At 36.3% G+C, this 10,828-nt stretch overlaps 1 protein-coding gene across 1 annotated transcript in view; it reads right to left on the reverse strand.

Annotated features, from left to right (window-relative positions):
• The window catches only part of LOC136032001 (very-long-chain (3R)-3-hydroxyacyl-CoA dehydratase hpo-8-like), a 77,903-nt gene that overhangs the window by 66,143 nt on the left and 932 nt on the right, over nt 1–10,828 (reverse strand). The gene's annotated exons all lie outside the window — the stretch shown is intronic.

The following is a 10,828-nucleotide window of genomic DNA, read 5'->3' on the forward strand; positions in this document are numbered from 1 at the left end:
ATGTGGCAGAGGCGCTTAAGAGAAATAGTCTCCACACTCAGTGGCTAACAATCAATAAGACATGCTGGATAGTTTCATTGGTTGAGAAGCAGACACGGCACAGAGGGGAATGATGTAACTTCCAATTAAATAACAAACTATTGAGAAGAAGGGCACTTGATTTCAGATGGTAATATAGTATTGTATGTAATCTAGTATGAAAGGGAGATAAGATCAATTTACTCTGATTACATTAGATTTTTGACTAATAATACCTCGTGAATTGAGGCCTGAGGAAGGACTTGGGCTTAACAAAGAAGCCTTAGCTGCTAGTAAATCAGCAGTATCATTATAATTGATGCCTTTAAGGCTTGGAATATGTTGGAAATTAATCTGGTTGCCTTTGGCCTGAAGGTTCTGTCTTCTAATATTGAATAAGTCCTTATCATTGGCAATTCTATTAATTATTTTAGCAATAGTATTGCCGATTTGGGGTCAGAAAGGCAAAGAATTTTTCAGCTAAAATGCTATAATTTATAAGAACATCTAGGGCCAGGCGAATAGCCCATAATTCGGCTGATACAATGGAGGATCCCAATGGGAGGGGTGAATAAAGGTTAAGGTCACGTGAAGGGATATATACTCCTGCTCCAGCTCGCTCACACTGGACATAATTTTCTTTGATTAAGGTACAACTTTGAAATCTGTTGATCCAAAATAGTCTGGATCTCATAATTAGGAATTAGGTTTTTATTAATCGGAAAAAATTCTGCTTGATAAATAGGTCGACTCATTTCCTAAGGCGAACTGACAGTAAAGGGATATGCAAAAGGGGAATACTGACTCCAATTTGGGACCTCCAGATGAAACTGATTCCAAGAAGAATGGGCATTAGAGCAAGCTGACTTCAAAGCACAGGTATGTTTATACACAACAAGCTTGATTCCATAAGATTGAATTCGCGAGAAGTATTTCTTCCTTTGACTGGATGCTCTTTCACTTAGGGAGACCAAACCACACAATTGTTTTAATTTAGACAGAGGTGTATGCTTGTGCAAACCCAGAGCAATTCGAATAGCAGAATTTTGTAAAGATTCCAGGGTTTTAAATGTGGATGGAGGACGAATGGAAAAACTTGGATACCATATTCTAGATTAGAACAGATATATGATATATAAAAATCCAAAATAACTTTTAGGTGGCATCCCCATTTACTTTAAGCAAGTCTCTTTAGAACACAAAGTTTCTGAATCACCATAGATTTCAAAGAATTAATATGTTCATGCCATAACATTTTGGAATCTATCTGCAGGAAAAGTAGCTGCACTGAGTTGCACTATGGGATCTCACTAGAGAGAATTTGAAATGCATTAAGGGGATCTCTTGAACAATAAGTAAATATGTTGGCTTTGGTTTTACAAATTGAAATTGGAAAATCAAATGCTGAAGAAAATCTCTGAAGTAATCTTATATCCTGTTGAATAAGGTTTTAAAGAAGTACAATATCCTTCCAGACTTCCAATAATCAAATCATCTGCATAGAGGCTAAGCAGTGAATGAGATAATTAAAATTCTGAGACATACAAATTGAACAGAAGGGGACTCAAAATTGTTCCTTGAGGAACACCTTTGAATAATGGGACTAGTCTCTCCTCTAGTCTAATTAACTTGAACATAAAAAATTCTATCACTTAAAAAGGACTTCGGAAAACTTAAGAAACAGTAAGGAAAATCAAGATTGATTAAAAGATCAATCAGTTTATTGTGGATTACATTTCCATAAGCATCTGACCAATCAAACAGGACCGTCATTATGACATGTCTGGTTTTAAGAGAGTTACAAACATTAATTTCAAGGCGGGAGATGTTATCTACATGTCCTTGTCCAAGGCCTGTATGTTCACTTGGAAAGAGACTATTAATTTCAGTAAACCATTCAATTCTTGATAGGATTAGCTTTTCAAGGACTATACTAAACACAGGGCGATCCGCTCTTCGCCCAGCCATAACATTTTTCTTTTAAAAAAGGTGTCAGTTATGTGGAAATTTTGTATTGAGAGGCAAGAGGAATAAAATTATTTATTTATTTATAACAGATCCGTATATCCTTAATAGCTGAAACAGCAGGAAGAGGCGAAAATGGTGCACGGGCGAGTAGACGCAGAACAGCAAATGCATAATGAACGCTAGCTAAGATACGGCGGTTAAATTTAACCTTTAAAGCAACTAGTAAACCATGCTTTCCAACATTCTTGGAAGATTGCCCAGGTATATCCAGCTTTAAAACCTTCTTATCCATCTAGAGACCCCAAGTCTTACCGATCTATATCTACTATTATATCTAGAATCGAGCGGTTTGCTGAAATTAATAAACGTATTTATACTAATGAAAATAATTTCTGAGACCACATTAAATCATGATAAAACATAAAATCGCGAACAAAGGAAGAAAACGAGGACAATATGATTCCGCCTTGGCTCAACATTTATACGACAATCCACACCATGTCATTTTATTTGACAACACCTCCATTATTGCCCCCCATTAAAGGTCTCATGCAAGTTTTCAGGGAGGCAGTTGAGACAAAAAAGCACTTATACCAAAAGGTAGCTCTCAATAGAGACACTGGAGAAACTTTTCTAAGTTCCATTTATGATGAAAGTATAATTCTGATCGTTTTCACATGCATTCACAAAAATTATGTTGTGCAATCAAATAGAATATCTGATAATAATCTACCTGGAAAGCGATTAGTCTTTAAGAGTGCTTTTCGTAAGATGAAATTGTAAAATTCCATTTAGACTTGTGTTTTTATTCACTTACCCTTTCACCGTTACTAAACTTTCACCGTTACTAAAAAAAGGGTCATCCTATTTTATTTAAGGTTTGGTTTTTTATATTTTTATCAGTTTTATTCTGCACTGAGGACGGTAAAGTGGGGGGTCTTGACCAAAATATTTGAATCATTTTTCAACTTTTTTACTGGGTTTTTACTGTCCTCGTTTTCTTCCTTTCTTCGCGATTTAATGTTTTATCTTTGTCATTATATTAAAGAATCCACCTAAAGAGCTGAATGACCCCAAGGACCGTAAAACTTTTATTGATAACTTATGTGGTGACTCGAAGTCGGCCATAACTGAGCTTAGACCAGGAAAAGATACTTGACGCCTCGTCATAAGTGACAAAAATGAAGCTACTGCTGTAGCTGATGCTATCAAATCTAAGGACCAATCGCTAAGACTGCAGCAAAACAGTGTATTATGAAATTGCTTGTTTCGTTCCTGACAGTGTTACTGACGGTCAGTTGCAGAGCTTGATAACTAACTATACCGAACTCTTACATATCAGTAAAACTAGGCCCTAAAAGTTTTGATTTTCTCGTCTAGAAGACTTATTAGCAGCCATTTCCTTGTCAGTGATAATCGAGTATGAGCTTGTCCACATTGTGAAGCTCCTCTCTCCCTCCTCGCTGCTACAACTGCCAAGCTTACGGACATATTGCCCAGCACTATAAAGCTCTTACTTGCTGTTCCTGCTGTGTGCAGACAGGACATTCGAACAAGCTGGAAATCCACTGTCAAAATAAAATGCAGTGTGCACTGTGCAACCAGACTGACCATCCTTGTTACAGCTACAAATGTCCTGTCACACAGAAACTTATGAATCCCTCAAAATGAGCACTGATCTACGCGTTACATCATGGAACGCTAATGGAGGCGTCTCAGTGAAATTACCCATAATCCAAATTCAATTTGACACAAACGACGTTCTCTTCCTACAAGAGCACCTTCTCACTGCCAACGGTCTATGTATGTTGAGCACGATTGCTTTGGGCGATTCGTGCAATTTGCAAAATTCTACAATATATGCTTTGCTTCCATTAACGAGTCAGTGCTAAAAAGGCCTCACCAGTTTTCACAATATCGGCGTGAACAGTCCCCACAGCCTGGGCGCAATATAAAAAGTTCAAGACTACAGGCTACAACAGGTATCTCACTTAATCAAAAAGAAGGTTGAATAGCCATAGAGAGAACATCGGGAGCAAGAGAAGCGTCGATCCCTTCTCACCTGTCCCGTGCAATTTAAGGCTAATTAAAACCGGCAGGTAGCTATACGGCATTTCCGGCAGGTTCGCTCCCCTCTTCTGCTTGCTCCCAAGCGATCCCCACGGTACTGTCGAGTCACCATAAGAAAAAAGGTTTAAAGTTGCTCCAAATTGACAGGATTCTAGCAATTTGGCTAATTTTTATATAAGATTCACCAGAAAAAATCTTCTATTGGCAACCTCCAATAGGCAACAATGAGCTAAAATAATCGTTCTCAGGGGAATTCACAACAGTCAAAATAACCAAACAAAAGATAATCTGATTATAAATAAATGTCTTCAAATAAGTGTCCACTGGGAAATCACTCACAATTTAAAACAGGGTTTTATTCAAAAATGAGTTATTTGTACCATACGCTCTATATCAAGGCAGTAGTCCTTTCCTATCTTTTCAAAAATATAATCAGGAAAGTGATATTCTACCTTATCTTTAGTTACAGTATTTTTTAGGACTTCAGGTAAATTTGATTGGATGATTTGGTCTACTGATGCAATATATTTGATCAGTTTTGACGTATGAGGACCATCTCTATCTTGTATAGTGTTGGCTTGCGTGGATGTACTAGGTGAAGCTGCAAATCTTTCAGACCATGATTTCTGACTAAATCCAACATTTTGAAGGGCTGGACTTGCTTTGATTACATTGGGGTGCTCGTTAACCAGCTGAAGAAAAGATATCTCAATTAGAGATAACTGTGCTGGATTCTGGTTATTTGGGGAGTGTGTAGCCAAGGGTTGGTTAAAAGCTAAAACGTGGGGTTTGGGAGAATAACATAGATTTTGAATTGATGTTAGAATTACAGAGTGATCAGATTGCAGAGAGGGGACCTTTACCATCTGAACTTAATCATAATATGGAGAAGGATCAAGTAGCAAGTCAATAGCAGAGAAAGTATTAGATGAAACATTATACCAGGTCTGGAAATTAAATGGAGTGAAAATCAAAGTATCCAGACTATTGGACAAAATATTGTCTATGTCTCCTCCTGTTTTGTTACTACAGGCTATTTGTTCTCAGAGTGGGCTAGGCGCATTAAAATCACCAAAAATAAAGAAAAAATTCCCTGAAAGTTCAGATTCAAAATTTGTGGTATCACTGTTTCCACATGGAATATATAACGATTCTATGACAAGATGATTAACATTAGCCACGATAAGTATTATACCTATAGCATCAATTTCATCCCTGTAAGGATTTAATGGTTGAGGGGAATGAGGGATTGAATCATGCACACATATAGTAACTCCTCCTCCCTTTCTATTGGTAGATCTATCTTTCCGGTAGCACTTGTAACCAGGCATTTTGATTTTCTTAAACTGATGAAGATTGGTCTCTTGTAGACATATAATCCCAACTTTATTATTATATGTATATTGGATATTTCATCAAGTTGATTTAAGTAAACATAGACAAAATTCCGTTGTAGGATCTACAGCTTAAGAATTGATGATAAGTCCTTTCCTATCTATTCAAAGATAGAATTAGAAAAGTAATATTCTGCAATATCTTAGTTATACTAGGTTTTAGGGCTTTGGGGAAGTTTGATTGGATGATTTGGTCAACTAATACAAGATATTTAATTAGTTTCGACGTATGGGGAACCATCTCTATCTTGTATAGTGTTGGCTTATGTGGATATATTAGGCGAGGCTGCCACTCTTTCAGACCAAGATTTCTGGATCGATCTAGGATTTTGGAGGGCTGTACTTGCTTTGATTACATTGACGTGCTCATTAATCAGCTAAAGGATAGATATCTCAATTGAAGAGAACTGTGCCTGATTCTGGTTATTTTTTGGGAGTGTGTGGCCAAGGGTTAGGTAAAATATTTGAAACCGCTTCCTTAGCCTCATTTATTCTTAGAAATGATGGCCTTTTGGAATGCTTAGCAAGCTCCATTACAGCTATAGGAAATGGGATTATTTTTGATAGCCTATCCTTAAAACTTTGGCTTGTTGAATATATTTAAGGCATGAGTTACAACCTGCAAACTGGTCATCACCTTCACAGTTGATGCATACAGGAACTGTAGAACATCTAATTTCACTATAAAAGGGGCGATTACCACGACAATTGGGGCAGATTATGTCAGAGGAAGAGCAGTCCTTAGACGTGTGTCCAAGCTTAAAACATTTCGAGCATTGACTAGGGTTTCCTTGGTATATTTAATGAGCTTTAGGTTGACCAAAAAGTAACAATGAATCAAACTAGGTACTTGCTGGTAAGATAAAAAGGACACTCTTACTGTTTAGTGGCCTGTTAGAGTCTGGCTTGCCCATCCAGTGGACTTCAAGGACCTCTAGCACTTCTCACTCATTGTTCATGGAACCATCTTTCACATCTTCTGTTAATAGTTCAATTGGGATATTATACATCATTATTTTCTGTGTGTTTTTCATAGGTGGACTACACCATTGAGAAGTAACTGATATATTACCGATTCTATGTTGGTTAAGAGCTTTACACGCATACTTTCTGTCTTGGAACATAACTGTAAGAGAACCATCTCTGTTAACATTCACAGTGAAAATACATCTTAACGATTTGAATAGATTCGTTCTAACGTTAGTAATATTTTTGGTAGCAAAAACTTGGTCTTTTACTGTTGGGGTGAAAAGGATGATGGGTTTGGTATCCATTTCCATAGCTGGGACTGTATTAGACATTTCTATTATTTCAAAAGGACTTTTACAGGGCTTTTTGCGTTTCTGCGTTCTAATAACTGTCTGAAAATCATCATTGAGTTGGGAATCAGTTTCAGGGATGGGGAACTCTGGGACTGTTATCAGAGTATTATTCTGGCAGTAATCACCAGAGATTGGAGAAACAGCAATGACACTGGCAGCAAAGGGGGTCTCAGCTTCTGAATACCAATTAAATGGTTGACCCCCTTCCCTGAGGGGGCTAGAAGAGCTAAGATACATACAGTCAAGGAAAAAAAAAAATCTGAAACAAATCTTACAACACAATAAACTTGAAGGAAAAAGCAATAAAATACTACTCCCAAAATATGATAACAAATGATTTATTCCAATCACTGAGAAAGAAAAAGGATATCACTAACATAAATTTTTCCAAACATCTGGGTTGCAGTGAAAGAACTGTAAGCAGGGCCATCTTTCAAGCTGATTATCTTCAAGTGCACAAAGAGAAACCTGTTTTAAGTAGATCAAGAAAAAAGTGTGGTTGTTATAATATGCAAGTACTTTTAAAAATATTCATGTTATAAAAAATGAAACCTTGCAAAATATATCATTTGCTTAAATGAAGTACAAGAAAACTGTTTTCATTTTCACAATTTTGCTTAGTCCCACTTTGTGAGGTTTGACAGATCTGTAAATATATATCCTAAATTCAATAGAAAATAAAAGAACAATATTCAATAAAAAAAACACTGATAAAATTGGCTTAAAATTCTACTCAAACAACAGGAATTGCAATTTCACAACTAAAACCAGAAAAAACTGAAAATTAAGGTAAAATGTTGAGTGATTGCCTAGATAGCTACCTGGAGATAAGGAAACAAGTTAAGAAAACAATTCTTACTTCATAATATGTAGAATAATTACAGACGACACATTTTGCATGCAGCCTCACTATACTCCCCCCCCCCCCAAATGTGTAAATATATAGCCTACATTATATATTTTCCAGTGCATTATGCCACACATCAGTTTTTTTTAGTTTTTCTTTTGTCACAGTTGATTCAATTTACAGGTGAATAGATTGAAACAACCAAGACCCATTCTGAAAAAAAATAGGAAATATATAATTTAGGCTATATATTTGCACATTAGGTGGAGGGGTTGGGTAAAGTATAGCAAGGCTGCATGCAAAAAGTGTTAACTTATTTTGCATATTATGAAGTAAGAACTGTTTTCTTAACTTGCTTCCTTATCTCCAGGTGGCTATCTAGGCAAACACCAAATGTTTTTATGTCAAAATTACAATAGGTATAGACCTGTCAATATAAGACTTTGAAATCAAAAGAGGATTAACCCTATCATGTGCAAATTTCGAAATCTTTCAGAATCTCATTTTGAAGGCACTTTTTCTAGACCAAAACAATAGTGAAGATTTCAGATTTTTATTTAGACAAGACATAAAAAAAAAAAAATGAAAACTGATAATTTTCAAAGTCTCCTCATATGTGGATGTTGCCCATTATGGACGCCTGTGAAAACATTTACAGCATTCAGGGCAAAAAGGAGTTTGGCAATTTTTACACTCAACATGTGTTCTATGTTTATAGGTCTGCTCATTGCGCCTTTATGCATTCTTCTTTAGGATTTCATTGGCTGATGCCCAAACATGCCATCCAAACTCACTTCTTTTGAGACTGACTGGGTAACAATCCACTTTGGAAGAGAAAGACAACCTTGACACCTAGGACTTGTGCACATCCTAACCATACCATTGTTCAGAAGCAACACTGCAACAGACACTTTGAATTCCAGAAGGTCAGATTTTGTTTCAGGAACATGGTTGCAGTAAATAATTCCAGCATTGGCAACAGTAATGTCAACAACATGGTAAAATAGTTCTATATACCACCTCTTGTTCCTAAAATCATTCTTATAGTGTGATGTGAGAGAGTACAAGAAGTTAACACCTCCCATGCATTTACTGTATTTTTTGACAGAGAATGGTCTTTCAATGCCTACTTTCTTCTTTTCTTAGCTACTCCATCTCTCTACAATATCAGCTGGATGGTGCCTATTGTATGAGTAGCTTAGGGGAACAAGGTTGATGTCTTTCCACTGCAACAAAGTGATGCCTTCCCCTGATGTTGCATATGAGGTGGACCCTCTGTCTTTTTTTTCTTTCTCTCCAACCAGGTTGTTTCTAATGTCATCAAGTCTGTTTGCATGCAGAATGCCAATGCTTAAATATTTTCTTTTGCTAACATTTCTACAACAGTGATTGAAGTGAAGAGGTTGTCAAAACACACCTTTGCATTCTTCTTTTCAAGACCACAACAAAGGCAAATAACAACATTACCACCTAAGCTATGTTTGGAGGTTTGAGTGCAACTGCTACTTTCCTGATAAGGTTCAAAGTTGTAAACATACCCAACACACTAGAATGCACCCAAATCTTAAGGCCTCATTTCATCAGTTTTGATGCCGTATGTTGTTTTAAGCTACTCCTGTCTTTGGAAGGTACCACCATTTCATCAACCAAATTATATTCTTGATCAGACAAGGCAGCTTTGTATACACTGAGAAGAAGCTTGAACAAGGCCTTATTTTATAATACTTGACTCCATTGCTTTGTTCCTGGCTTGTGAAATACAGGCATTCATGGATCTTTTTGAAATGCTTGCTAGATATTTAGTCAGCTACTAGTAGTAGTTTCAAGGACCTAGACCAATAGTTCTCAAGCCTTGAAAAGTGAATGTAGCTCATCACCAATAAACAGCTAAGATAAATGCAGAGTTCAGCAACAGTAAGACCAAGCTCGTAGCCATTTTCTCATAGACTATCATATCCAGGATTTCAGAAGTCATCAATGCATCAAAATATTCAACAGCATAAGCCTCTTCATTTAGATTCAAGATGACACTGTGCTCCCTCAAAAAAGCGGGCACACTTACTCCAATAGGGTTGCCCCCACTTACTTTCCATAGTCTTGCCCTCTTCACTTTAGTTTTCCTGGCAACACTGCTTACTGCTAGCATAGAATTCTGTTCCTAACTGTGTCACAGCTATATGTTGGCTTAGGTCACAATTATGTTGTGACCAAAGAAAGTGTCTGTAACTTTAGATAAGACCCAGGTTGGTCTCAACTGTTCTCTTCATCACTTGTAAGATCTATATTTGACTCTTCATAATTGATGTAACTTTCCTTGTCAAATATGATTTTATTGGCTTCTTCATCAGTCAACTTAATATGCATGTGGAAAAGAAAATTTACTTTATCAAAATTCTTTTTTTCATTTTTTTGCAGAAGACAACAAACAGGCACAATATTCAAACATGGACATAATGAACATGATCATTATCTACCTAATCAGAGTGATAATGTCAACTTCTATGGTTAGGTACCACTCCAGATGTATTATTATTAGTAGGGCACTGTCAACAGTGTTGAGTTTGCATCAAGAACAAATTTGTGTAATTTCCCCATGAGTGGACAAAAAGAAGATGGCCACAAATCCAAACCTAAATGCTTGTAAAACATGAAAGGGCTACCAGCATAGATAAAATTGGAGCAAACAGTATTACTGGCTTTCATATAAAGTGAATATACCACTTGATGCCTTTTTAATGCTCTTTACAAATATAATAATCGCTTCTACTGGAAATTCAGATTTAAGCACTTTTTGACCTCTTAAAAATGACCTATATATGGGGTCATTACAAATATGTAATAGTTTAGAAACAAATTTGGGCTATATATTTGCACATCAGGGGGGTGGGGGTAAAGCATAGCATATATTAAATATGTAAACTAAGCATTGCTATATTTTTTTTTATGTGTTTGTGCACATTGAATTTTAATGAGAAGAGAAATCACCAGTGCAACAGCACAAACACATAAAAAACAGCAATGGTTAGTTTACATATTTAATATATGCTATGCTTTACCCCCACCCCCACCCCTGATGTGCAAATATATAGCCCAAATTTGTTTCTAAACTATTATAGATTTGTAATGATCCCATATATAGGTCATTTTTAAGAGGTCAAAAAGTGCTTAAATCTGAATTTCTGGTAGAAGCAATTATTATATTTGTAAAG

Source organism: Artemia franciscana, chromosome 10 (genome assembly GCF_032884065.1).
Source record: "Artemia franciscana chromosome 10, ASM3288406v1, whole genome shotgun sequence".
Classification (NCBI taxonomy): domain Eukaryota; kingdom Metazoa; phylum Arthropoda; class Branchiopoda; order Anostraca; family Artemiidae; genus Artemia; species Artemia franciscana.